The 26,889-nt window shown below is 41.3% G+C and overlaps 2 pseudogenes; one reads left to right on the forward strand and one right to left on the reverse strand.

The window, feature by feature from the left end:
• The window catches only part of LOC102840066, a 1,013,887-nt pseudogene that overhangs the window by 293,518 nt on the left and 693,480 nt on the right, over positions 1-26,889 (reverse strand).
• LOC102830328 lies at positions 6,201-7,976 on the forward strand (annotated as a pseudogene).

Genomic DNA, 26,889 nt, shown 5'->3' on the forward strand with positions numbered 1-26,889 from the left:
AATATTCATGGAAGAAGCAGTTAAGAACTCAAACGACTTATTACATTAGGCAAATCTGCCGCACAAGACCTTTTTAAAGTGTTGAAGAGCAAAGATGTCAGCTTGAGGATTAAGGTGCGCCTGACCCAAGTCATGGCATTTTCAATAACCTCATGTGCATGCAAAAGCTGGGCAGTGAATAAGGAAGACTGTAGAATAATTGATGCTTTTGAGTTATGGTGTTGGAGGAGAATATTTGAAAGTGCCATGGGCTGCCAAAAACCAATAAATCCATTTTGGAAGAAGTGCAGCCAGAGTGCTCCTTGGAGGCAAAGATGGCCAAAATCGTCTCTCATACTTTGGACATATTGTCAGGAGGGACAATTCACTGGAGAAGGATATCATATATGGTAAGGTGGAAGGTCAGAGAAAAAAAGGAAGATCCCCAATCAGATGGATTGGTTAAATGGCAGCATCTATGGACTAAAGCATGGTAACAATAGTGAGGTTGGCTCAGAATCTGGCATTGTTTTGTTCTGCTGTGCATAAGTTTGCTATGGGTCGGTACTGACTCGATGGCACCTAACAACAACAACAACAAAAGGAGCTTAAGAAGGCATAGAAACTAAATGCAATGTGGAATACAGGATGATATCCTAAGAAAGGAAGAGGACATTGGGTAAAAACTATGGAAATTTGAATGAATTATGAACTTTGGTTAGTAATAACATATAAATATTTGTTCATTAATTGTAAGAAATACACTATTCTAATATGAGATGTTAGTAATAAGAAAAACTGGGTTCAGGAGTATAGGAGCCCTGGTGGCACTATAGGATAAGCACTGGACTGCAAACTACAAGGTTAGTAGTTTAAACCCACCAGCCATTCCATGGGAGAAATAGGAGGCTTTCTGTTCCTGTAAAAATTTACAGCCTCAGAAGCTGAGTTTCTATAAGCCAGAATGGTTTACAATCAATCAGGAAAAAGTGTGTGTCAGTCCTCAAGCTGACATCTTTGCTCTTCAACACTATAAAAAGGTCTTGTGCAGCAGATTTGCCTAATGGAATACGTTGTTTAATTTCTTGACTGCTGCCTCAGTGAGTGTTGATAGTTGATCCAAAAAGAATGAAGTCCTTGACAACTTCAAACTTTTCTCCATTGATAAGAATGTTGTTTATTGGTCCAGTGGTGAGGATTTCTGTTTTTTTACATTGAGATGTAATCCATACTGAAGGCTGTGCTCTTTGACCTTTACCAGAAAATATTTTAAGTCCTCTTCACTTTCAGCAAGCAAAGTTGTATCATCTGCTTCTCATAGGTTGTTAATGAGTCTTCCTCCAGTCCTGATGCCACTTTTTTCTTCATATAACCCAGTTTCTTGGATTATTTGCTCAGCATAAAGGTTGAATAAGTATGATGGAAAAATACAACCTTGTCGCACACCTTTCTTACTTTTAGACCATTCAGTGTTCCCATGTTCTGTTCAAACAACTACCTCTTGGTCCAGGTACAGATTCCTCATGAGCACAAGTAAGTGTTCCGGAATACTCAGACTTCACAATGTTGTCCATAGCTTGTCATGACCCACACAATCGAAAGTCTTTGCATAGTCAATAAAGAACATGTAAACATCTTTCTGATATTCTCTGCTTTCAGGCAAGATCCATTGGACATCAGCAATGATATCCCTCATTCCACGGCCTTTTCTGAATCCGGCTTGAACTTCTGGAAGTCCACTGTTAATGTATGATTGTAGCCGTTTCTGTATTACCTTTAGCAGAACTTTACTCACGTGGGATATCAAAGAGATTGTTTTATGATTTCCACATTCCGTTGGGTCACCTTCCTTTGGAATGGGCACAAATATGAATCTCTTCCATTCAGTCGCCCAGATAGTTGTCTTCCATATTTCTTGGCCGAGATGAGTGAGTACCTCTTGTGCCTCCTCACTTTCTTGAAAGGTTGCAATTTTTATTCCATCAATTCCTGGTGCCTTATTCTTTGATAATTCCTGCAATGCACCTTGGACTTTTTCCTTCAGTATCATTGGCTCTTGATCCTATGCTACCTCTTGAAATGATAGAACATTAGCCACTTCCTTTTAGTACAGTGACTCTGTGTATTCCTTCCATCTTCTCTTGATGTTTTCTGTATCATTCAATAATTTGCCCAGAGAATCTTTCAGTAACGAAAGTCAAAGCTTGAATTTTTTCTTCAGTTCCCCCAACTTGAGAAATGCTGAGCATGTTCTTCCTTTTTGGTTTTCTGATTCCAGATCTTTGCACATTTTGTTGTAATATTTGGCTTTATCTTCTCGAGATGATCTTTGAAATTTTATGTTCAGCTCTTGGACCTCCTCATTTCTTCCATTTCCTTTAGCATCTCTATGCTGGAGAGCAAGTTTCAGTGTCTTGTCTGACATCCATTTTTACCTTTTCTTTCTTTCTTGTCTTCTCAATGACTGTTTGCTTTCTTCATGTATGATGTTCTTGATGTCATCCCACAACTCTTCTGGTCTTCGTTCTTTAGCGTTTAATGTATCAAATCTGTTCTTCAGATGATCTCTAAATTCTTTTAACGATTATAATTTCCTAGATTTTTCTTATTTTTGGTGACCTTGACAGTTTTGAGAGATAATTGATGAGGTATCTTATAGGATACCCTTTAACTTGGCTTTGTCTGGTGTGGATTATGGGAGGGAGGATCACAGAGGTAATGTTCCATTTTATCCTATAATATTAAGGTTACATACAATCAGCATTATGTCCCACTATTGATGTTAACCTTGACCTTCTGGCTGAAGTAGTGTATGTCAAATTTCCCACTATGCAATTACTCACCCAGATTTTTCTGTATATACTTTTTGGAAATATGTCACAAAACACAGCCCACAATTAAAGAGTGAGGAGTTAAGCTTCCTAGCATTGAGGGCAGAGCATCCACATTAATTATTTGAGATTCTTATGAACAGGAGATTTGTTTCTTCTGCCATTTATTTGTTCAATCATTCACTTACATTAGTGTGACTTCATGAATATCCATTGTATACTTTAGGTTATAACTCAATAATAACATATTTTGTTGCCCAAATTGTTCCAGATTTGGCCATCAAGAGCTCTTTCAGCTGTGTTCCATGGCCTTTGATATAACATCAACAATATAGGTTTATTTTTTAAATTTACATTGTATTGTGTTATGCTTGTGTTTGGTTTGAGTTTTTGTTTACTCCCATTTTGTTTTTATGTATGTTCTCATTTCTGGCTGTACAAAATACCTCCAGGCTCTTCTTGTTTCCTGCCCAATTCTATTGTTGTTAGGTGCCATCCAGTCATCTCTGACTTACTGCCACCTTACATACAACAAAGTGAAAAGTTGCCAGTTCCTGCACCATCCTCACAATCATTGCTATGTTTGAGCCCATTGTTGCAGCCATTGTGTCCTGTCATCTTGTTGAGGTTCATCCTGTGCTAACATCTTGTTGAAGTTATCTCTTCTCTACTAGTCCTTTACTTTTCCAGGGACTGCTCCCTCCTGATAATGTGTCCAAAGTATAAGAAATGAAGTGTCACCATCTTGGCATCTAAAAAATATTCTAGTTGTACTTCTTCCAAGACAGATTTTTTTTGTTCTTCGGACAGTCTATAGTATATTCAAAATTCTTTACCAACACCATAAATCAAAGGCATCAGTTCTTCTTTAGTCTTTCTTATTCATTGCCCAGCTTTCACATGCATACAAAGTACATAAGAAAATACCATGTCTTGGTTCAGGCAAAACTTAGTCTTCAAAGTGACATCTTTGCTCTTTACATTTAGTGGCCTTTCACAGCAGATTTGTCCAGTGCAATATGTTACTTGATTTCTTGACTGCTGCTTTCATAGTGGTTGATTGTGAATTCAAGTAAAATGAAATATTTTCTCTGTTTATTGTGACAAATAGACCAAGTGTTAGGATCAACACTTTGACCAGGGAGCCCAGGTTTCTTGTATTAGAGAATGACATTAGAAACCAAGATCTGGAAACTAGGCATGCTGGTTGAAACTGAAATATCATTTCATTTAGAGATATCATTTCTCATCTGAAAGAGGAAAGAAATATATGTGCTGTATATGTGAACAATGGTCTACTGGTGTGTTGTAGGATAAGCACTGGACTGTGAGATGCAAGGTCAGTAATTCAAACCTAGTATCTCTTCCTCAGACGCCCTATACAGGGTCACTATGAGTAGGCACTTAACAACCACAACAAAATATGTGAAGCATGGATTTCTGGTGTGGGGCTGTAGGGTAAGCACTGTATTGTTAACCACAAGGTCAGTGTGTCAAACCCACCAACCACTCCTCAGAAACACTACAGAGTTACTAATATGTGAACCTTAAAATTGAGCTCCTGGCAAAGCTGAAATGGGATGACTCTGGGTCTAAATTAAAACTGTACTAAAATTTAAATGGAGATCTTAGTTTTCACTATTTTAAAGAGTCAGCTCCCACCACTTACTTGTCTATCAGTTTGTCACACTGGGATGGCTTGCATGTTGCTGTGAGGTTAGAAGCTATATCACTGATATTTTGAATACCGACGGGGTCACCAATGGTAGATAGGCTTCAGCTAAGCCTCCAGACTAAAACTAGAAAGAAGGAGAGGTGCACTATTTCCGAATGTTTAGCCACTGAAAACCTTCTGATTAGCAGTGGAATACTATCAGATAGTACCAGAATATTAAGTATTAAAACATGATAAATAGCACCAGGAAAAGTCAGATATAGTGTCAGGAGATGAGTCCTTAGGGTTGGAAGGTAATCAAAATATGACTGGCAAGAGCTGCCTCCTCAAAGTACAGTTAACCACAATGACACCATTGGAGTAAAGCTTTCAGGACCTTCATTTGCTAATGGGGCACAACTCAAAATGAAGAGAAACAGCTATAAACATCCATTAATAATTGAAACACGGAGTGTATGAAGTATGAATCTAGGAAAATTGGAAATTGTAAAAAATGAAATAGAACACAAAAACATTGATATTCTAGGCATTAGTGTGAGCTGAAATGGACTGGTATTGGCCATTGTGAATCTGATAATCATATGGTTTACTATGGCAGGAAAGACAAACTGAAAAGGAATGGAGCCACATTTGTAATCATAAAGAACATTTCAAGATCTATCTTGAAGAATAATGCTGTCTGTGATAAGATAATATCTATACACCTGCATAGCAAACCAGTTAGCACCACTATTATTCAGATTTACATGCCAAACACTAAAGTGAGTGATAATGAAATTGAAGTGCTCTACCAACTTCTTCAGTCTGATATTGATCAAACATGCAATCAAGATGTATTAATAATTACTAGTGACTGGAATGCAAAGGTTGGAAACAAAGAGGAAGGATCAGTAGTTGGAAAATATGGCCTTGGTGATAGAATTGATGCTGGAGATCACATGATAGAATTTTGCAAGACCAATGACCTATTCATTACAAATACCTTTTTCAAACAATTTAAAAGATAACTATCCACATGAACCTCACCAGATGGAATACACAGAAATCTAATTGACTACATTTGTGGAAGGAGACTATGGAAAAGCTCCATATCATCAGCCAAAGTAAGACAAGGGACAGACTATGGAACAGACCATCAATTACTCACATGCAAATTCAGAATGAAGCTGAAGAAAATTAAAACGAGTCCACAAGAACCAAAATATGACCTTGAATGTAATCCACCTGAATTTAGAGATAACCTAAAGAATGGATTTGGTGCAGTAAGCACTAATCACCCAAAGCCAGAAAAGTTGTGGGATGACATCAAGAACATCATACAGGCAGACAGCAAAAGGTCATTGAGAAGATGAGAAAGAAGGAAAAGACCAAAAACGGTGTTAGAAGAGACTCTGAAACTTGCTCTCCGGCATTTGCTCTAAAGCAAATGGAAGAAATGAGGAGGCAAAAGAGATGAACAAAAATTTTCAAAGGTCAGTTCAAGAAGACTAAGTCAAATATTACAATGAAATGTGCTAAGAACTGGAGTTAGAAAACCAAAAGGGAAGAACACACTCAGCATTTCTCAGGCTGAAAGAACTGAGGAAAAAATTGAAGCTTCGACATTGCAATACTGAAGGATTCTATGGGCAAAATATTGAATGATGCAGAAAGCATCAAAAGAAGATGGCAAGAGCACACAGAGGCGGAGGCCGCAGCGGCAATCCAGCGGCAGCATGTCTGTCAGCAGGAAAGACTGCTCTGTGCTGTCCAGCGTGGCCAAGCCGAGGTCTGTAGATGATGAGGAGGAGTGGGAACGTGAGCGCTGCTGGCAACATCGCAGCCTGAGCTCCACCAACAACAACGAGGAGTCTCCCAAGCTCACCCAGAATGGAAATGGATGCCCTACAGACAGGCTGACAAGCGTGCAGGAAACAGGGGCCTGGACATCACCCACCCCAGCCTCCAAAGATGAACATGAGGATTTCCAGGCCATCCTCAGGATGAGGCAGGAGCGGAGGCAGAAGCAACAGGCAGTAGGCTGTGCAGTCTCTCATCCAGGAGAGGCTGAAGGCAGAGGAGGACAGAGACAGCTCTGATCCTGGGCAGGCCAAGCAGCAGACTCCAGTGCCCAAGAAGGAACTGGACGCTTCACCCTGCCGTAGACTGAGCCGGGAGCAGAGAGGTCCCTGGGCCTGAGAAGAGGAGAGCTTGGTGGGCAGAGAACCAGGAGAGGAGAAGAAGGGGGTCCCAGAGAAGACCCCAGTCTCAGAGAAACCTCCGTTCATGAGAAGACATCAGCATTTGAGAAGAGATCCATCTCAAATGAGAAAACCTCCCTCTCAGAAAAGACACCCAGCCCTGAGAAAACTCCAGTGTCAGAAAAGACAACTGTCTCAGAGAAAAGATCTGACTCCGAGAAGAGTTTGGTTCTAAAAAGAACAAGAATCTTAGAGAAGTACCCACTCCAGAGAAAATCTCAGTGTCAGAGGAGAAGGCTGCCTCAGTGAAAAAAATCCATCTCGGAGAAGAAGTCAGTTCCAGAAAAAACAGGCGCCTCAGCGAAGACTCCAACCCTTAAGAAGATGCCCACTCCAGAGATAACCTTGGTGTCAGAGAAGATAGCCATCTCGGAGAAAAGATCCATCTCAGAGAAGAAATCAGTTCCAGAAAGAACAAGCTTCTCAGAGAAGACGTTTACCCCCGAGAAACCATCAAGCTTAGAAAGGAGAAAGGTGTCTGAAAGAACAGACATATTTGAGAAAACGCTAGCCTCAGAGAAAACCCGGACTACAGAGACAAAGATGGCCTTCAAGAGGGCAGTAGCCTCTGAGCAACCCATGGAGAAACTGACCTCTGAGGGCACCCAGTCTTCTATTAAGGAGCAAAGAAGATGAGCCCTCCTGGAGAAGAGCCCCCTCCCGCTACAGAACCAAGAGAGCAGGGGGAGTTGGACTCTTTGACTCTGGGCTCCCGCCTCCCGGCTTTCACACACCAGGTGAAAATCCCCAGCAAGGAAGAAGAAGCAGACACAACCTCGCCCACCCACGCCACCTATAGCAGCTCCCTCAAATGCTCCAGCTCCAGGACCGCCTCCTTTTGGATGAGCTTCAGGAAGGACAACTCCAAAACTACCTTAACCCACAGTGCCAGCGTGAGGCTCAGTGAAATTAGGAGAGAAGCTGGAGAAATATCAAATGGCAATACAGAGATCAGAGTCCCTCAAGTCTCCAGTGTCCACCCACACAAAGTTCTTTGTGGTTCTTATGGGGGTCTCCAGTAAGCACCACCTCTTTGAGAAGGTGCTGCCCAGCCAGAGTCAAGCAGAACCAGCCTCCAGCCGGAAGGAACATTTGAGACTCTCAGGGGTCGTGACACTGAGGCTCAACCTATGGATCAGCAGTACCCAAAAGTCTGGAGATCAGGAACCCCAGGAGGTGCAGAATGAGTCAGCAACCACCAAGACCTCATGAGAGAAGAAGTCAGACCCACCCCTGGATGCCGAGGTGTGACAAGCCTACCAAGATGGACCTGCAAGTGTTCCTCAAGGACCAGCCCCATCTCCTGCAGCAACATTCCTGCCTCTTATTGCCCCTGCTCCTTTCATTTCTCCCTCTGGACCTGCCTGGCCAGGCTCCCTGCAGCCAGGAACTTTGGGGAGACCAGGCCAGCTCCCTGTCAGTCCAGCCACTTGGGGCAGGTCTGCCCTGGTACCTTCTTGTCCTGCTGCAGGCACAGTGGCCTTCAGGGCTGCCAGGCCTGGACCCAGTGTCAGCACAGCACTAGGGGCTTCAGTGTCCTGACCACAGTGTGTCCTCCTTCCTGCTCACCTCAAAGATCAGAGAAGGACCATGCCAAGAACTTTAGGGTCACCTGCTTTATCTGCTCTCACCCTGGGAACTCTGTCTCTGTTTACCCTCTCCTCCCTTCATCAACCAGGAATCCACTAGCTTCTGTGCTCCTCTGCCTTGGCCACGTACCTAATGTCTTTATCTGATCCCCTTCGCCCTCTCTGAAAAAAATCTGTTCTTAGGAAGAATCTGATAAATTAATTCACTCTCATGGGAAAAAAAAAAAAAAAAAGAAGATACAACTTCAAAGAAAGATCAACAGAAAAATCCAAAACAAAAATGGCAGTATGATTGGCTACTACAAGAACAAGCAAGTTGTTAATCAGGGAGCCATCAACGCAAGCAGTCAGGTCCCTTCAGGACAAACCCCCCCTGAGACTGAAACTCAAAGGGAACACATGAGCAGGCATGTAAGCTTGTTGGCGACTATGTTGGTCTACTGGGGAATGGAAGAGGGGGAAAGGCAGCAATGAAGAAATGGACTGAGTTCAACTATGTTCCATAGACTCCTGTTGACCTGGAGATGAGAGAAAGAAGAAGGGCCAGTTGGTCTGGGAACACCTGAGCCCAAGGACAAGGACAAGCCACAGTGGGCTAGAACTGAGAGTGAAGCATCCAGCTGATATGAAATGAGGGGAGACACCCAAGAACACCTAAACTTGCAAATAGTACCCATCTGACTTAGCCTCTGCTTGATAAGCAGAACTCGACTAGAGGAAGATTCTTTTTTTTTTTTAAATCACAGTTTTTGATAAAGGAAACAAGTGTAAATTGCTACAATTTTATTAACTTGACCTATACTTATGGCTTTAGTAGCTCAAAATACCAACAGAGAGGGAAGGAGCCTTTATAGCAAGTATCAATCCTATCCCCTCTGTATACCTCTCGGGCTACCTAAATAGAGGGGTGATAAAGGCACAAAGTGACTTTAGTTTAGTTTAAGAGTGTGCAGAGAAAGGTAGTGTCCCCACTGAATAGTTTTCATCTTGTCTAGACTGGTCTGGTGAACAGAGATGGGATAAGATTCTTGTGATTCACTAGTGAGTAATTGTTACCATGACTATTAAAACTGTAAAAGTAGGAGTTTTGTAACAAAAACGGAGTAGTTAATCTTACAGTCCAGAGAGAGGACTCTAGGACCATCAAAGGAGAAGAGCACAAGCAGAATGTGGGACCCTATCCAGAGAAGCATCCACACCAGAGATGGAGGCTGAGATGAGGACATAGAGAGAAGGAGCAGCTGAGGACTCTGGATTCATGGAAAGAGAAAGGCTGTGTGCTGGTGGCCAAGAAGCAGGCTTGCACAATGTGCCCTTAGGCTGTTTAAATGATTATATATTCCTGAGTGTTTTAGTGTACATCCCCCACCACCACCAAAAAAAAGAGGGAATGGAAGCAAATACTGTTGAAAGATGATGCACAGATAAGATTGTAATCATTTCAGTGAAACGATGGTGTAAAGCTGATGTTCTCCCATGTAAACTATGACTCAGTTCAGAATAAAACCTTAAAAAAAGAAGAAGAAGAAGAAGAAGAAGAAGAAGAAGAAGAAGAAGAAGAAGAAGAAGAAGAAGAAGAAGAAGGAAAGAACATACAGAGTCACTGTATCAAAAAAAGTAGTCAATGTTCAACCATTTCAAGAGGTAGCATATGATCAAGAGCCAATGTTAGAAATAGGTGAGGGCGGAGCTTGATGGCAGACTAGGCAGAAAGGCTGTGCAGATTCCCTGTCAGTAAAAACATGGAAAACCTGTCAAAACAGATTCAGAGGATAGTCCCAGAACTCTGAACTTCAGATAAAGGGATAAATTAAGTGGATCGAGAGCTTACCAGAAGTAAAATTTGGAGCAGAAGCAAGAAAGGAGGTAACTTCTGATTTCGGTGTCCCAACATGCCAACCATTTTGAAGTTGAGCAGTTAGAGGGAGTGAATGGATAGAGGGTCCAGAAAGCGTTCCCACTGCAGCAGCCTGACAGATCTGCAGAGATAAAGGTGCCAGCATATTTTTAAAATTACTTTTATTATCCCATTTTCATTCTTTTTTCTCTTCCTCTGTCTACTCATCTCAGTTCTGGGGACCAGACAGAAGAACTGAATGAGTAGACACCCTCAGGGAAGGTTTTGCTACACACACAGAAGGATCTTCACAGTGTGGATTGCTGGGTGCAGAATCAAAGGGGGAGGAGACAACAGGAAAAGCCTGCAACAGGAGTCTTCCAAAGTGGGTCTGGCCAACCCTAGGCTGGTTCTCACTAGGAGAAACAGCTGAAAGGACTTGTGGGAATATGGGGAAAAACAAAACAAAACAAAAAACCTTGAGTTACATCACTGAGGCACAGCAGGAACATCTTGAAATTTCTCAGGCAACTTTAAAGGCAAGAGGCCATTAGGTGGTGCTAAAGTCTTACTCATATTTCCAACCTTTTTTTTGTTTTTTTCTTTCTCCTGAGCTTTTATGATTTTGGACTTAAGTTTTTAGTTTTGTTTTTTTTTTGGTAGAGAGACTGGGATCCTCTTACACTGCTGGTGGGACTACAAAATGGTTCACTTCAGCCACTCTGGAAAATGGTATGGTGCTTCCTCAGAAAATTGGAAATAGAAATACCTTATAATCCAGTAATTCTTCTACTTGGCATATATCCACAAAAAATAGAGGCCAGAACATGAGTAGATATATGCACACCAGTGCTCATCACAGCACTATTCATAACAGCAAAAATATGGAGACAGTCTAAGTGCCCACCAATGGAAGAATGAATAAACTAACTTTGGTACACACACACACAATAGAATACTATGCTACTTTGAAGAATAATGATGAAGCTGCAAAACATACCATAATATGGATGAACCTTGAGGACATTATGCCAAATGAAGTTAGTCAATCACAAAAGGACCAATATTGCATAAAACCGTTATTGTAAAAACTTAAGAAAAGATTTCAATACCAAAAGAAAAATTCTCTGATGGTTACCAGGGGTGAGAGGGAAGGAACAGTAAATCACAAGTTAGGTTACAGACACATGATAACTTAGATGATGGGGAGGACAATACAAAGGAGGGGAGGGCAGTATAAAAGAAGCTGAGATATATGGACTAGGAAGATAGGGGAAGACTTAGGAAGATATACATGAGCTAAATCAGAGAGTGAGAAATGGTGATGTATATTCAAATTTGGAACAACAAGACTCTGTGATTCAGACATTGAGACAGAGTCTGAAGGGGTAGAGGATGGGAAATAATGTTACGGTGCTTGACTATCTTGTGGTTATTTATTTCCCAGGCCTACTATAGTAAAATAGACATTGAAGTGGTACAGAAAAGAATATTGGGGAGTATAATTACAGAAAGCATGTAAGTCCATCTTCAACATATAAATAATTGCATTAACTAAAAGAGGTACTAGAATTTTCCCAGGGAAATAGGCTTCTTGTTAAGCCTTTGTGGAGTAAGGGGTCTTACGTGGAATCCTAAGCCCCACCTAGAACTTTATTCTAAATTGAAAAGACAAGCAGACCACCCCAGAGTTGCTATAGGAACAGAAGCTATTTCTTAAAAGATCAACAGAAAAAAAAAAAAAAAAAAAAAATTTTTTTTTTTTTTTTTTTTAAGTAGACTGGCTGTTAAAAGATCAAGGAAGGTGTTCACCTTGGAGACATTAAGGCAAGAAAAGTCAGCCCATCAGTCAGCCCCTTCTAAGACTGAAAGCCAAAGGGAACACACGAGCAAGCTTGTAAGATCACTGGTGACCTCCTTGATCTACTTGAAGTGGGGGAAATGAAGCAGTGAAGACATGGGCTGAGTTTGACCATGTTCCATAGACACCCACTGACCTTGAGATGAAAGAGAGAAGAGGAAGGGCTGGCTAGTCTCAACTTTAGGGAGACTTGAGAACTCCGGAGCCCATAGGCACTGACCTAGATGCTGGTGGCTAGAAGTAAGAGTGAAGTGATCAGCTGGGGAAGGTGTGTGTGAGCTCCCAAATTTGCATTTGACCTAGCTTGGATGGCTTGCTGATTAGAACTTGGTCAGATGACGATAAAGAAGTTTGATACAGAAAGCAAGCATAAATTGCTATAATTTGATGAACTGGACCTTTGCGTATGGATATATTTGCTCAAATTTCCAACTGAAAAGAAAGGATTCTTCATATCAAGTTTCAAGCTTGCCTCCTCAGTACACTGGATTGATAGAGATGGGCAACTTAGACATTGGCCACCAAAAATGGGGGGCTCTAAAGACATGAAGTGGCTGACTTGAAAGCTTTCATGAGTGTGCTTAGTATCAGAATGAGGGGTAAGGTAGACTCCTCACTGAATAGTTTTCCTCTTGCCCAGATGGGTCTGGTGAAAGGGTTTGGGGGAGGATGGCAATAGGATTTTTTAAATACAATAATGAATAATTGTTATCATTACTAATTGTGATTGTCACAACTATAAATGTAGAAGTTGTGAATCTAAAAGGGAGAATGTTAATCTTTCATTCTTGGAACAGTGAACACAGGACCACCAAGAAGGAAGAGCATGAATGGGGCATGGGATACTAATCAGAAAAAGTGGGTGACAGTGGAGACAGAGGCAGAGGCAATGGCATAGATAGAGCAGCTGAGGACTCTAGGCCCATGGACTGAGAAAGTCTGTGTGCCTGCAGGCAGGGGGCTGGTTTGCAAAACATGCTCTTCGGACATTTAAATGAATAAGTATTTTCTGTGTGTTTTGTGTATATCAAGAAAACAAAACATAGTAAATAGAGGTAAATACTGTTAACCAATGTGATCATTGCAATGAAACAAAATACGATTTGTTGAGTGTAAAACTGATAATCTGCCCTGTAAATTATCACTCAATTCACAAATAAGGCTTAAAAAATAAAAAAGCCAATGTTACAGAATAAGTTCAAGGTGTGCTGAAGGTATTGGCAAAGAACAAGGCTATACAAGAATTGATGGCATACAAATTGAAATATTCAACAAACTGGTGTGGCACTTGAGGTGCTCACTCCTCTATGCCAAGAAATTTGGAAAACAGTTACCTGGACAATTGATTGGAAGAGATCCATATTTGTGCCCATTTCAAAGAGAGGTGGCCCAACAGAATGAGGAAACCATTGGACAATATCATTAATATCACATGCAAGTAAATTTTTGCTCATGATAATTCAAACTGGCATTAATAGCACATTGACAGGGAACTTCCAGAGGTTCAAACCAGATTCAGAGGAAGATGTGGAAAGAGGGATATCATTGCTGACATCACATTGATTTTAGCTTAAAGCAGAGAATATCAGAAAGATGTTTACCTGTGATTTATTGACTATGTGGATCATGACAAACTATGGACAATAGTTCAGAGAATGGGTATTCTAGAACACTTCACTGTGCCCATGAGAAATGTGTACATAGACCAAGAGGCAGTTGCTTGAACAAAACAATAGGACACTGAATGGCTTAAAATCAGGTAAGGTGTTTCCCAGAGTTGTATTCTTTCACCATACTTATTTAATCTGTATGCAGAGCAAATAATCTGAGAAGCTGAATTATATGAAGAAGAACATGGCATCAGAATTGGAGGAAGACTCATTAAGAACCTGTGATATGCAGATGATAAAACCTTGCTTGCTGAAATCAATGAGGACTTAAAATATTTACTAATGAAGATCAAAGACTTAGGTATGGATAGCATCTCAGTGTAAAGAAAACAAAAATCTACACAACTGAACCCATAAGTAACATCATGATAAATGGAGAAAAGATTGAAGTTGTCAAAGACTTCATTTTGCTTGAATCCACCATCAACACTACAGAAGCAGCAGTCAAGAAATCAGATGACGTATTGCATTAGGCAAATCTGCTGCACAAAACACCTTTAAAGTGTTAAAAAGCAAAGATATCAGTTTGGGAACTAAGGTGAACCTGACACAACCATGGTATTTTCAATAGCCTCATATGTATGTGAAAGTTGGACAATGAATAAAAAAGACCATAGAAGAATTGTTGCATTTTTATAATGGTGCTGAAAAGAATGTTAAAAGTACCATGAACTGCCAGAAGAACACACAAATCTGTCTTGGAAGAAGTACAACAAGAATGCTCCTTAGAAGTGGTAAAAAGTCTGGACTTCATTTCTCATACTTTGGACATATTATCAGGAGGAACAAGTTCCTGCAGAAGGACATCATGCTTGGTAAAGTGGAGGGACAGAGAAAAAGAGGAAGGCCATCAATGGATGGATTGGCACGGTGACAGCAGCAATGGGATCAGGCATAAGGATTCTGAGGTTGGTGCAGGGTCAGGCAGTGTTTCATTCTGTAGTGCATAAGGTCACTATGAGTTGGAACTGCCTTGAGGGCACCTAACAACAGTCAGTTCAGTCTGTTTGTAAAAAGTTTAATTACTTACAAAGAGAGCAGGAGTCGAGATTTCTAACTTAGATAAGGAATTGTTTGTTGAAGGTGTGTATTAAGAATATTTACTCAACTTGGTCAAAAGAGAATGTCTTGCTCAAACTCTGCCTCAGATCTAGGAGAAAAGATTAAGAATTGATAAGGCTAAGATGGAGCCTATTGCTATTTCATAATTGTAACCAAGTTGAAGCAAACACCAGTAAACAAAGCCTAAGTCATGATTTCCTGACACACACACCCCCCATTAATTTGAACTTCATGTACTGAAATCTTCACATTGTTGTTATTATTGTTAGGTGCCATTGAATTGGTACCGACTCATAGCGACCCTATACACAACAGAACAAAACACTGCCTGGTCCTGGGCTAACCTCACAATTGTTGCCACACTTGAGCTCACTGATGCCACCACTTTGCCAATCCATCTCGCTGGGGGTCTTCCTCTTTTTCTCTGACCCTCTACCTTACCAAACATGATATCCTTCTCCAGTGACTGGTCCCTCCTGACAATATGTACAAAGTATGAGAGACGAAGTTTGGCCATCCTGGCCTCAAAGGAGCACTCTGGCTGCACTTCTTCCAACACAGATCTGTTTGTTCTTTTGGCAGCCCATGGTACTTGCAATATTCTCCTCAAACACCATAACTCAGATGCATCAATTCTTCTATCTTCCTTATTCACTGTCCAACTTTCACATGCATATGAGGTTATTGAAAATACCATGGCTTGGGTCAGGCATACCTTATTAGTCCTCAAGCTGACTTCTTTGGTATTCAACACTTTAAAAAGGTCTTGTGCAGCAGACCTATTACCTAATGCAATATGTCGTTTGATTTCTTGGCTGCTGCTTCCATGAGTGTTGATGGTTGATCTAATACTTAAGTCTTTGACAATTTCAATCTTTTCTCTATTGATAAGAATGTTCTTTATTGGACCAGTGGTGAGGATTTTTGCTTTCTTTACATTGAGTTGCAATCTATACTGAAGGCTATGGTCTTTGATATTCATCAGTAAGTATTTTAAGTCCTCTTCACTTTCAGCAAGCAAGGTTGTATCATCTGCATATTGCAGGTTGTTAATGAGTCTTCCTCCAATCTTGATGCCACGTTTTTCTTCATATAACCCAGCTTCTTGGATTATTTGCTCTGCATATGGGCCAAATAAATTTGGTGAAAGAATACAACCCTGTTGCACACCTTTCCGAATTTTAAACCATTCAGCGTTCACATGTTCTGTTCAAACAAGTGCCTCTTGGTCTATGTACAGGTTCCTCATGAACACAATTAAGTGTTCCAGAATACTCACACTTTGCAATCTTATTTCCTGTTAATTCTGTAAATCCTTAAAGCCTAAGCTTGTTACTTTTAAATAAATGGAACGGCGGGCTGCAGTTGGGACAGACATTAACTTCTCATTGATAGACTGTCTGGTTAAACAAACCTCAGAATATAATAACCCCAGAATTTAACAAATCTCAGGGTATAACTGATGTTAAAAAGTTTAATATTATGGTTTAAGAAACCCTTGCAACTTTTTACTATCCTTTTCCCTCCCCCTTTCTGTACCTGTGAAGTACAATCCTACTGTATATTTCACCTGATAAAAACTGCTCTCTGATTCCTGGTGTGGTACTGTAGGATCAGCACTGAACTGCAAACCACAAGGTCTGCAGTTCAAACCCATCAGCTGCTCTTTGGAAACACTATAAAGGGTTGCTGAGTCGAAACTGACTCAGCGGCTCTTAGCAACAACAACATGCATTTCAGAACATGCTCTTCAGTCTTTTGCCTGCATACTCTTTTGAACTCTCCCCTCTCTCCATTTCACTAAATTTTAAATACACCTCTTAGTAAAACCCTTTGTTTTAATTTCTAATGGAGATTAAGTCTGCTGTGTTTTCACTATGAAATTCATATGCAAGGGGATTTTAAAAAGTTTGTGGGAAATAGAATTAAAAGATAATGAAATTTTCCATGAAGTTTTTGAAGTCCCCTCATGTACAGACATTATAAATATTTCTATATGGAATATTCTGTAGCTGTATTAAACTCAACATGAGTTCATGCTGATATTTCCAACTCTAACATACTATCATATGGATCATTACAACCTCCCCTCACTTTCTTATCTGCAAATTTATACTTTAACAGTGAGTAACCTTTCTCCCACAATTTACCATCTATTTCCTTTTTCCCTTCATCTAGGTTATTTGTTTAATGCAACAATGCAGTTCAGAGATTATTCTTTATCAAAACATAAGCAATTTCCTTTATAGTTTGCCATTTTATGCACAGATCATAAATGATTTAATCAATCCTTTATTGATGAGCATTTAGGGATTTTTAGTCGTCTGTTATTATTAGAAACAGTACATGAACAACCTGGTACTCCATCATTTTGTACACGTGAGTATTTCTTTTTTCATAATTGTTCATTCCCAGGAAGCATATATGTTGTTGTTAGGTACTTTTGAGCCAGTTCCTATCCATAGCAACCCTAGGTACAACAGAACAAAACACGACCAGGTCTTGTGCCACCCTCACATTTGCTGCTATGCTTGAGCTCATTGGCTGCTGCCACTGTGCCAGTCCATCCCACTAGGGGGTCTCCCTCTTTTTCACTGACCCTCCACTTTACCTAGCAACCTGTCCTCCCACCTAACAATATATCTGAAGTATGAGAGACTAAGTCTGGTCATCTTGGTTTCTAAGGAGCATTCTGGTCATATTTCTTCTAACACAGATTTGTTTGTTCTTCTGGCAGTCCATGGTACCTTTAAAATTCTTCTACAACACCATAATTTAACTGCATCAATTCTTCTATGGTTTTCCTTATTCACGGTCCAACTTTCAAAATCATATGAATACAAATATAGAGTATGAGAACTGTTAAATCTCCCCAATGTCCTTAGGAGAAAGATCCATATTAACTGCAGTGCTTATGAGCAGTTCTTTTGCCTTTAGTCTTATATAGACTCCATCTACTCATTTCCAAATTTACCTGGATCAGCATTTAACCCTTCTCCGCCTTCAATGAAGTAACTTCATAGTTTGTGATCCAGTTAGGTTCTTTTGTCACATTCGGCATTCCCTCTGGGATTTCCACACTTCCTATATTGAAAAAAAAAAAAAAAAAAGTATGCAATAAGACTCAGTCTTTGTCCTATATGGCTCCTTTGCCTTTAAAAGCTGTCCATCTATCTTTTCCCTAAGGGCACCATCTTCTGCTATCCATTGTTATAGATGCCTGTGAGTCAGGGTTCCCTGGTTACCATTCTGATGCTGCCATTCTTATCTTGCTGAGTGTTAAAGTAATCTCATCTACCTTGTCTCTGATGGTTACCTGCTGCTTTTCTCTAATGCTATCATCTCCACTGCCACCACGGAGCCCAATTCTAAGAGCATAATCTACCTCAGCCCCAGGCTACAGAGGAAAGCCATTATTAGTATTCTCAGTGATGCCCTCTTACCAGCATATTCCTGGTAACTTTAGTGAAAGGAATGCACTCCTTTCATCTCCCTGATGCACATACTCAGCTGATGGGTTTAGGCTGGTGAGCTAGAACCTCCAACCTTTCAGTTCAAAGTGACCTTGTGGTTCAGTCCATTATCCTACAGCACCACACCAGGACTCCACATTCAGTATAACTGCTGTGGAAAAAAAAAAAAAAGAAAGAATATTTAAATTAAAGATATTGCTAACTTCAGGGTCAGTAGTTTGAAACTACCAGCTGTTCTGCAAGAGAAAAATGAGGCTTTCTGTTCCCATAAAGATTTACAGCCTTGGAAACCCTATACAGGGTCTCTTTGAGTTGGAACTGACTCCACTGCACACTACCACCACGATAGATATATAAAGGAGCTCTGGTAGCGTAGTGGTTACGAATCGGGCTGCAAACCTCAAGGTCAGCAGTTTGAAACTACCAGCTGCTCTGCGGGAGAAAGATGAGGCTTTCTGCTCCCGTAAAGATTTACAGCCTTGGAAACCCTGTACAGGGTCGCTATGAGTCGGAACCGACTCCACAGCACATAACCATTACAACCACCATAATAGAAATTGCATCCTTTGTAACTACTAAAAAAAAATAGATTTCAATTTAAAATTGTGAAGAGCAGAGTACAACTTTTCAAAATGTATGGAGATGACTTAGCTTGGGTCCCCAAAGAAGCAGAGCCTGAGACAAGATCTTCCATAAAATGTTTTATTTTGAGAAGTGACCCGAAATAGCAGGTGTTGACTCACCAGAAAGAATAAAACAGTAAACAGGAAGTCAACGTTAAGGTATGTTATTGAGTGAGCTACTGCTGTGGACAACTGGATGACATCCCACTTGGTAGTTTCTAAGGGCTATGTAGGACTCCTGGTGTGGCGCTGTGGGTTAATGTGTTAGACTGCAAAGTTGGCTTGAACCCAAGGTAGGCGGTTCAAGCTCATCAGCCGCTCCTTGGAACCTGATACAGGTCATGCTAAGGGTCGGAACAAACTTGATGGCACTTAACAAGAACACTAACAAGGATCATACACAAAGTACATCAAAATTGTTCAACTAAAGCATTGAAAAGTGTTGCCTCTACCTAGGGAACCCTGTCTTCTAATGTTGTTAAGTGTCCCTAAGTTGGTTCCAATTCATAAAGACCCTGAATAGGTTTTCCCAGGAGTCGCTGGTGGTTTCAAACCATTGACCTTGGGGCTCAAAGTGACCTTGTGGTCCAGTACTTATCCTACAGCACCCTACCAGAACCCCTAATAATCAATGGTTATTCTATCCCCTTGTTGTGTTTTAGACCCAGAAGGGAAAAGCCTTCTGAGTCCACAGGTGTGGTGGTGGTGGTGTGCCTTGAACCATCAGTTCCAGCTCATAGGGACCCTGCATAGAGTTTGTGAGGCTGTAAATCTTTACAGGAGCAGAAAGCCTCATCTTTCTCCTGCAAAACAGTTGATAGTTTCGAACTGGTGACCGTGAGGTTAGCAGGCCTACTCGTAACCACTACGCTACCAGAGCTCCTTACAGAGGCATAGTTGTTGTGTTGTGAAGTGTCATCGAGTTGGTTCTGACCCATAGCGACCTTGTATAGGGTTTCGGAGGAGTAGCTGGTGAGCTTGAAATACCGACTTTTTGATTCAAATTGACTTTGCTGTCCAGTGTATTAACCAACAGCACTGCACCAGGACTCCCACATAGTGGTGGTGGTTGTTGTTGTTATGTGCCGTGGAGTCGGTTCCGACTCATAGCGACCCTGTACAGGGTTTCCGAGGCTGGAAATCTTTACAGGAGGAGAAAGCCTCATCTTTCTCCCGCGGAACGGCTGGTAGTTTCGAACTGCTGACCTTGCGGCTCGCAGCCCGATTCGTAACCACTACGCTACTAGAGCTCCTTCCACATAGTGGTAGTGAGATAGAAAAAATGACCAGAACTCATTCTGAAAGACATTACTTTATTGCAGAAAAAGAAGGAAAGAGATTAAAAGAGAATAAAGGAGATGGTTTGTGGACATGGGAATTTACCTACAAAGAGTGAAACACAGATGTGTCCAGTGGCAGTTGGCTGGATCATGACGTTTTATTGCGTGAGGGGCTGGGGCTAGGGTCTTTTTATATCATGGGGTATTCACAAGTGTCAGGGCAGGTAAGGGCAGTATGTACAGAACTAGGAGCGGTAGGAGAGTCAAAGGTGATGGGTTGTCTGTCCCCTCCAGGAGAACAAGGGGGTTTCAGCAAGCCCAGTGGGAGGAAGGGTTGTAGGCTCTCTCCTAACAAATCATAACTCAAGTTGGAGAACTAGGTAGCTGGAGGAGGATGCTGTCTGCTCAGTCCTAGACAGAAGGAGTTGGGCGAAGGTACAAGAGACATGGTTTTGAGATGACCTTGGTGTGGTCATTTTGGAGTGTTAAGTTTGTGTCACTATACTCCTTCAAAACAACAACAACAATTTCCATAAGTCAATTCTGACTCGTGGTGACCTCATATTTCTTCAGTAGAACTGTTCAGTAGAATTTACAAGGCTGGGTATTTCACAAGCAGACCACCAGCACTTTATTTCATGATTCCTCTGGGAGTGTTTGGACTGCCAACTTTCTGTTAGTGTTGCTGTTGTTGTTGTTAAGTGCCACCAAGTTGGAACCAATTCCAACCCATAGAGGCCCTGTGTAAGGTTTCCGAGGAGCAGCTGGTGAACTTGAACGGCTGACCTTGCAGTTCAAACCGACTTTGCAGTCCAGCACATTAACCTACAGCTCCACACTTAACTACTGGTGCCACCTAGGGAGGTTAATTCCCTCAGCTTCTACATTGTGCTTACACAGATATGATTGATCAGGGGTGGGAGTATCCCACACTGTTGCAGTAAGGAGGCCCTGGGACACACTGGGAAGATGGAAGCTGCTGCAATTGAAGCGAGTGCTGCTAGAGTGAGCACTTGCGGCTACCATACAGCGTAGGCAGAATCCCAGCAGAAAACAAGGAATGCAGGATATCAAAGAAAGTCAGACAGTAAGCATCTAAAACATTTGACAGCAGCTGATGTATTTTCCTAGTAAAGTTTCTTTCTCATTTAAGTTTCAAATTTATTATAAATTAGGTTTCCTTTTTTGATTTGTGCTCTTCTATAGCCATGACAATGTTTCTCTGCTATTCACTGAGTCGCTGGAGAAGGATGTCATGCTAGGTAAGGTGGAGGGTCAGAGAAAAAGAGGAAGACCCCTAATGAGATGGATTGGCCAGGTGGCATCATTGATGGACTCAAGTGTGGCAGCGGTAGTGAGGTTGGCCCAGGATCGGACATTGTTTCGTTCTGCTGTTCATGGGTCGCTATGAGTTGGTTCCGACTCGATGGCACCTGACTACATAGCCATGACACCCTTTTCATTCCAAACATTATGATTTTCCTTTTTTTTAAATCTTGGTCATTAGTCTTGACTATTTTTATCTTGGCTATCAATCTTGACTATAGTTTTCGTCTTTTTAATGACACACGATCCCCTCTATTATATCTTTGTTTTCTGTTTCAGTAACTTCTGATTTTATACCTGACATTAGCTTACATCTACTTTCTTTGTCATCTTTTAATTTTCTTACCATAAACTTTACATCATTAATGTCCAGTCTTTCTCATTTCTAGTGTTGTTGTTGTTGTTAACTACCCTCAAGTAAGCTCTGGTCTCATTACAATCCTGTATAGGGTTCTGAGGAACAGCTGATGGGTTTGAACCACTGACCTTGCAGTTCAAACCAACCTTACCATCCAGTACATTATCCTGCAGTCCCACTATGAACCTTTAAAGGTTTAACCCTCTTTCATTTTGTTACCTTATACCCAATACATTCTTAGTTGTAGTACTTGTGTAACTACTTAGTCCTTAGTGTAACTATCACTATCATAAAGGTCCCTAATGAGGCTGGGAGTTAAGCATTGGACTGTTAACTGAAACGTTAGCAGTTTGAAGCCACTAGCAGCTCTGTGGGAGAAAGATGAGGTAGTCTTCTTCCAGAAAGACTTACAGCCTCAGAAACCCCAAAGAGCAGTTCGACTCTGTCCTATAGGTCCTCATCAGTTGGCATTGACTTGTTGACAGTGGGTTTGGTTTGGGATCTGGTCTTGTCTAGTCATAAAAGTTTCTTTAATGCTACAATAGGTCCCAGGGAGGCACAAATGGCTTGTTTATACTACTGACCTCAAGGTTGACAGTTTGAACCCAGTCAGAGACACCACAGAAAAAAGTCCTGATGACCTGCTCCCATAAAGATACATCCAATAAAACCCTATGAACATTTCTACACAAACCCATGAGGTTACCATGAGTCAGAATCAACTCCATGTAGCATGACTTGTTTTGGGAAAGCCACAGCCTCTCATACAGGAAGGACAACCTCTTATCCCTCAGAAATAAGTACTTGGTTCACTTTGCTGTGTAATACTAATAATTTAAAAACAAACAAATACAAGAACCTGACCAACTGAGGTGCCATGGTGGATGTTGAGACAATGCCCATTGCCATTAATCACACTTGGGACTGAATCCAGCTCCACTAATTACATTCTGTGAGATCATGAACAAATTAGATCATTCATCTGCATGTCTTTATGGTTAAAATGGAGACAGAAATGCCAACTATTTAGTATTGGTTTAATTATTAGGTTTTTTTTGCAGCATTCTTGGCTCAGGATCTCACATTCAGAAAGGGATCAGCAAATGGCAGGAATGGTTCATGCAGCATATTCAGGATTTCAAAAGCTCTAATTTGCTAACCATTCTTTCCTGCCTTTTACTCACTTCCCTAATTGGTCCATTAATAATAGGCTTGATTTCTTTTTTATAATGTGCCAGACATTGTTCAAAGGATATGAGCTTATTGAATCCATTCAATCCCCAAAACATGAAACCTAGTAAAACGTATACACTAAATACTAGAGAATTCCAACTGATTTTGATTAATAAATGATGTTTGCTAAAGTAGAGGGTATGTGAAAACAAGGGAAACTCCCAATGAGATGAATTGACACACTAGCCATAATAGCACACTGAAACATACTGACAATCGTGAAGATGGTACAGAATTGAGCAATGTTTCATCCTGGAATACATTTGTTGTTGTTGTTGTGTTGTTGTTAAGTGCTACTGAGTCAGTTCTGCCTCATAGTACAATCTGCCTCTATGTACAATCACCTGGTCCTGTGCCATCCTCACAATTGCTGCTACACTTGAGCCCATTGTCACTGCTACTGTGCCAATCCATCTGTTGGGGAATCCCTCTTTTTCAGTCTCTCCTCTTTACTAAGCATGATGCCCTTCTCCAGGGATTGGTCCCTCCGATGATTTGTCTGAAGTATGAGAGATGAAGTCTAATCATCTTGACTTCTAAGGGAAATTCTGTTGTACTTCTTCCAACACAGATTTGTTTGTTCTTCTGGCAGACCAGGGTACCTTTCATATTCCTCTCCCACCCCATAACTCAAATGCATCACTTCTTCCATTGGCTTCCTTACTCATTGTCCAACTTTTATCTGCATATGAGGCTACTGAAAATACCAAGGCTGGGGTCAGGTGCACTTTAGTCCTCACACTGACATCTTTACTCTTGATCACTTTAAAGAGGTCTCAGTGCAGCAGATTTGCCTAAAGCAATAGGTTGTTTGATTTCTTGATTGGTGCTTGCATGAGTGTTGATGGTCGAGTCAAGTAAAATGAAGTCATTGACAACTTCAATCTTTTCTCCAGTTATCCTGATGTTGCTTATTGGTTCAATGGTGAGGATTTTTGTTTTCTTTACATTGGGTACAACCCATACTGAAGGCTGTGGTCCTTTATTTTCCTCAATAAGTATTTTAAAATCCTCTTCACTTTCAACAAGCAAGGTTGGATCATCTGCATATCCTAGGTTGTTACTGAGCCATCCTCTAATCCTGATGCTACATTCTTCTTCATGCAATCCAGCTTCTTAGATTATTTGCTCAGCATACAGATTGAGTAAGTATGGTAAAAGAATACTTTTCTTGATTTTAAACCATTCAGTGTCCCCTTGTTCTTTTTGAATGATTTCCTCTTGATCTATGCACAGGTTCTTCATGAGTTCAAGTCAGTGTTCCGGAATACTTATTCTCCACAGTGTTGTTCATAGCTTGTCATAAAGGTCTCCGCCATATGAGTCTAAGAGCATTTGATGGCAACAACAAACTGTGTCTGCTAGTTCCCAAAAGAACCACACTAATTGGTTTTTGCCTCGATCTGCTTTAGGAATTTTTCTAGCATAGAGGAATGAGAGTACAATTAGAGCAAGAAGCTACTGGTAAATGCTTGCCAAAAGGAAAAGCATGCAAAATGGCCCATCTTCCAAAGTGCCTGTGGTCAATTGATGCCCTCTAGTGCCAAGATGTCAAATCGCAAGTCTACAAGAGCCTTCATGCAAAACTAAACAAGAACTCCAAAGCACAAAGCTTGGGTATTAAAGCCCTCTGAGATGCCTTAGAGGAAATGGTGATGAATAGGGTAGTCCCTGCCCCGAAGGATTCAGACTGAGCAGGAGCGTAACACAAATGCACTAATGACTCTACTAACAAGAAGTGCTGCGATTTATTGAGTGTTGACGCTACCCCAGTCACAGTGTTAAAGGTTTTACATGCATGAGCTCATCTGAGAGCTACAACAACACTGGGATATAGGTATGATGATTCTCGTCACCTTAAAGACAAGGAGACCGCGGTTCAGTATTGCCCAAGGTCTCTCAGTTAGTCACTGAGATTCAAATCCAGATATGTTGGAGTCCAGAGCCCTTGCACCTGGCGTGTCAGGGGAGAAGAGACACAAAATGCTTTTGGAACTCAGAGATGGGAAATCTAGAGGTTGGGTGGACTCTCAGAGCACCTTCCTGGCACTGAAGGAGATAACACATGAGCTGGACTTTGAAAAATGGGTACCAACAAATGGATACCGAAAAGGGAAGGTGGCAGTTTCAGAGGGAACACTTAGAGCAAAGGCATAGACCTGGGGAAGCACTGAGGAATGAACGGAGGCAGTGTTTCGGTGGAGTGTGGGAAGCAGGGGAAAAGAAAATGAAAATGTCAGCTGGCTCTTGACATTATCATGGACCTACTGGGTTTTTCTGTAAGTATCCTGGACCCTGAGATAGGTATGGTAGAAGGACCAAAGATGGATGAAATAAATGCAAAAGAAAATCCACCAGCCCTTTAAGAGCTGAGAACTCTTACGAAACAGTACGGAAACCCAAGAGCAACCAGGAGTTCTGAGGGGCAGCTGTGGGAGGAGGGGTGAAGGTCAGGACTGAAAGTGAGGGGGGGCTAGTCTGAGCAGGATTTCTGCCTGAACAATGAATAGTTGTTGTTAAGTACCATCAAGCCGGCTCCAACTCATAGTGACCCAGTATAGGGTTTCCAAGGAACATCTGGTGGGTTTGAACCACTAACTCTGAGGTTAGCAGTCCAGTGCTTATTTTATAGCTCCACATCAGAAAAAAAAAAGAGTAGGAGGGGATAATTCATTCAATAAGAGGCCACTTGGCCACAGAAACCCTGTCTTCTGAATCCTATGTAAGATCATGAGATCTAATGAGACTGCATGTGCTAGGATGGACATATGACAAAATCAGACCTTTTCCTGAAAATCCATGATACTTAAAATACTGAACATAGACATGTCCTTGACACCAGTAAATGTATCACTACCACTTTTCAAAAATTTGGTTTCTTCATGGGTGAATTTAGAATACAAATATGCACACTGCTCACCAATATGGGTTATGATAGGAATCCAAGATGAGGAAAAAGACTCTTCCCTGTTTGACTCCCCTCAAACAGTAGTAGTCAGTGACCTTTCTCAAGACAAGCTCAGATCAAGTCACTACTTGCTCAGACACCTCCATAGTCCCCATACTCTATGGAAATAGTCGCTGCCTGGCTCTCTGAACTCAACTTCTCATCGACTGTTCTCCAGTCAAATGCTGTTCATCAAATATATCAAGACCAGCCCTGTCTTAAGGCCTTGCTTTTCCTCTTCCTTTATCTGAACACCTTCGAATGGTTGTCTTCCCAGTTTCAAGTTCTACCTCAGAGATGCCATCCCAGACCATCCTAGTTAAGCATTACTGCGTTGTAGTTTCTTCATAGCCCTCATTGTTGCTGTTGTTAGGTGCCATTAAGTTGGTACCAACACATAGCAACCTTATGCAGAGCAGAACAAAACACTGACCAATGCTGGGTCAGCCTCACCACTGTTTCCATGATTGAGTCCAGTGACTGGTCCATCCTAACAATGAAGTATGAGAGATGAAGTTTGGCCATCTTGGCCTCCAAGGATCACTCTGGCTGCACTTCTTCCAAAACGGATCTATTGGTTCTTTTGGCAGCCCACGGCACTTTCAACATTCTCCTCCTACACCATAACTCAAAAACATCAATTCTTCTATGGTCTTCCTTATTCACTGTCCAACTTTCGCATGCATATGTTGTTGTTGTTGTTGTTGTTGTCAGGTGCCATCGAGTCGGAACCGACTCATAGTGAACCCATGCACAGCAGAGTAAAGCAATGTCCAATCCTGGGCCAACCTCACTACCGCTGGCACACTTGACACCATCAATGATGCCACCTGGCTGATCCATCTCACTGGGGGTCTTCCTCTTTTTCTCTGACCCTCCATCTTACCCAGCATGACATCCTTCTC

The sequence above is a fragment of the Chrysochloris asiatica genome, unplaced genomic scaffold (assembly GCF_000296735.1).
Source record: "Chrysochloris asiatica unplaced genomic scaffold, ChrAsi1.0 scaffold00042, whole genome shotgun sequence".
Taxonomy (NCBI): Eukaryota; Metazoa; Chordata; class Mammalia; order Afrosoricida; family Chrysochloridae; genus Chrysochloris; species Chrysochloris asiatica.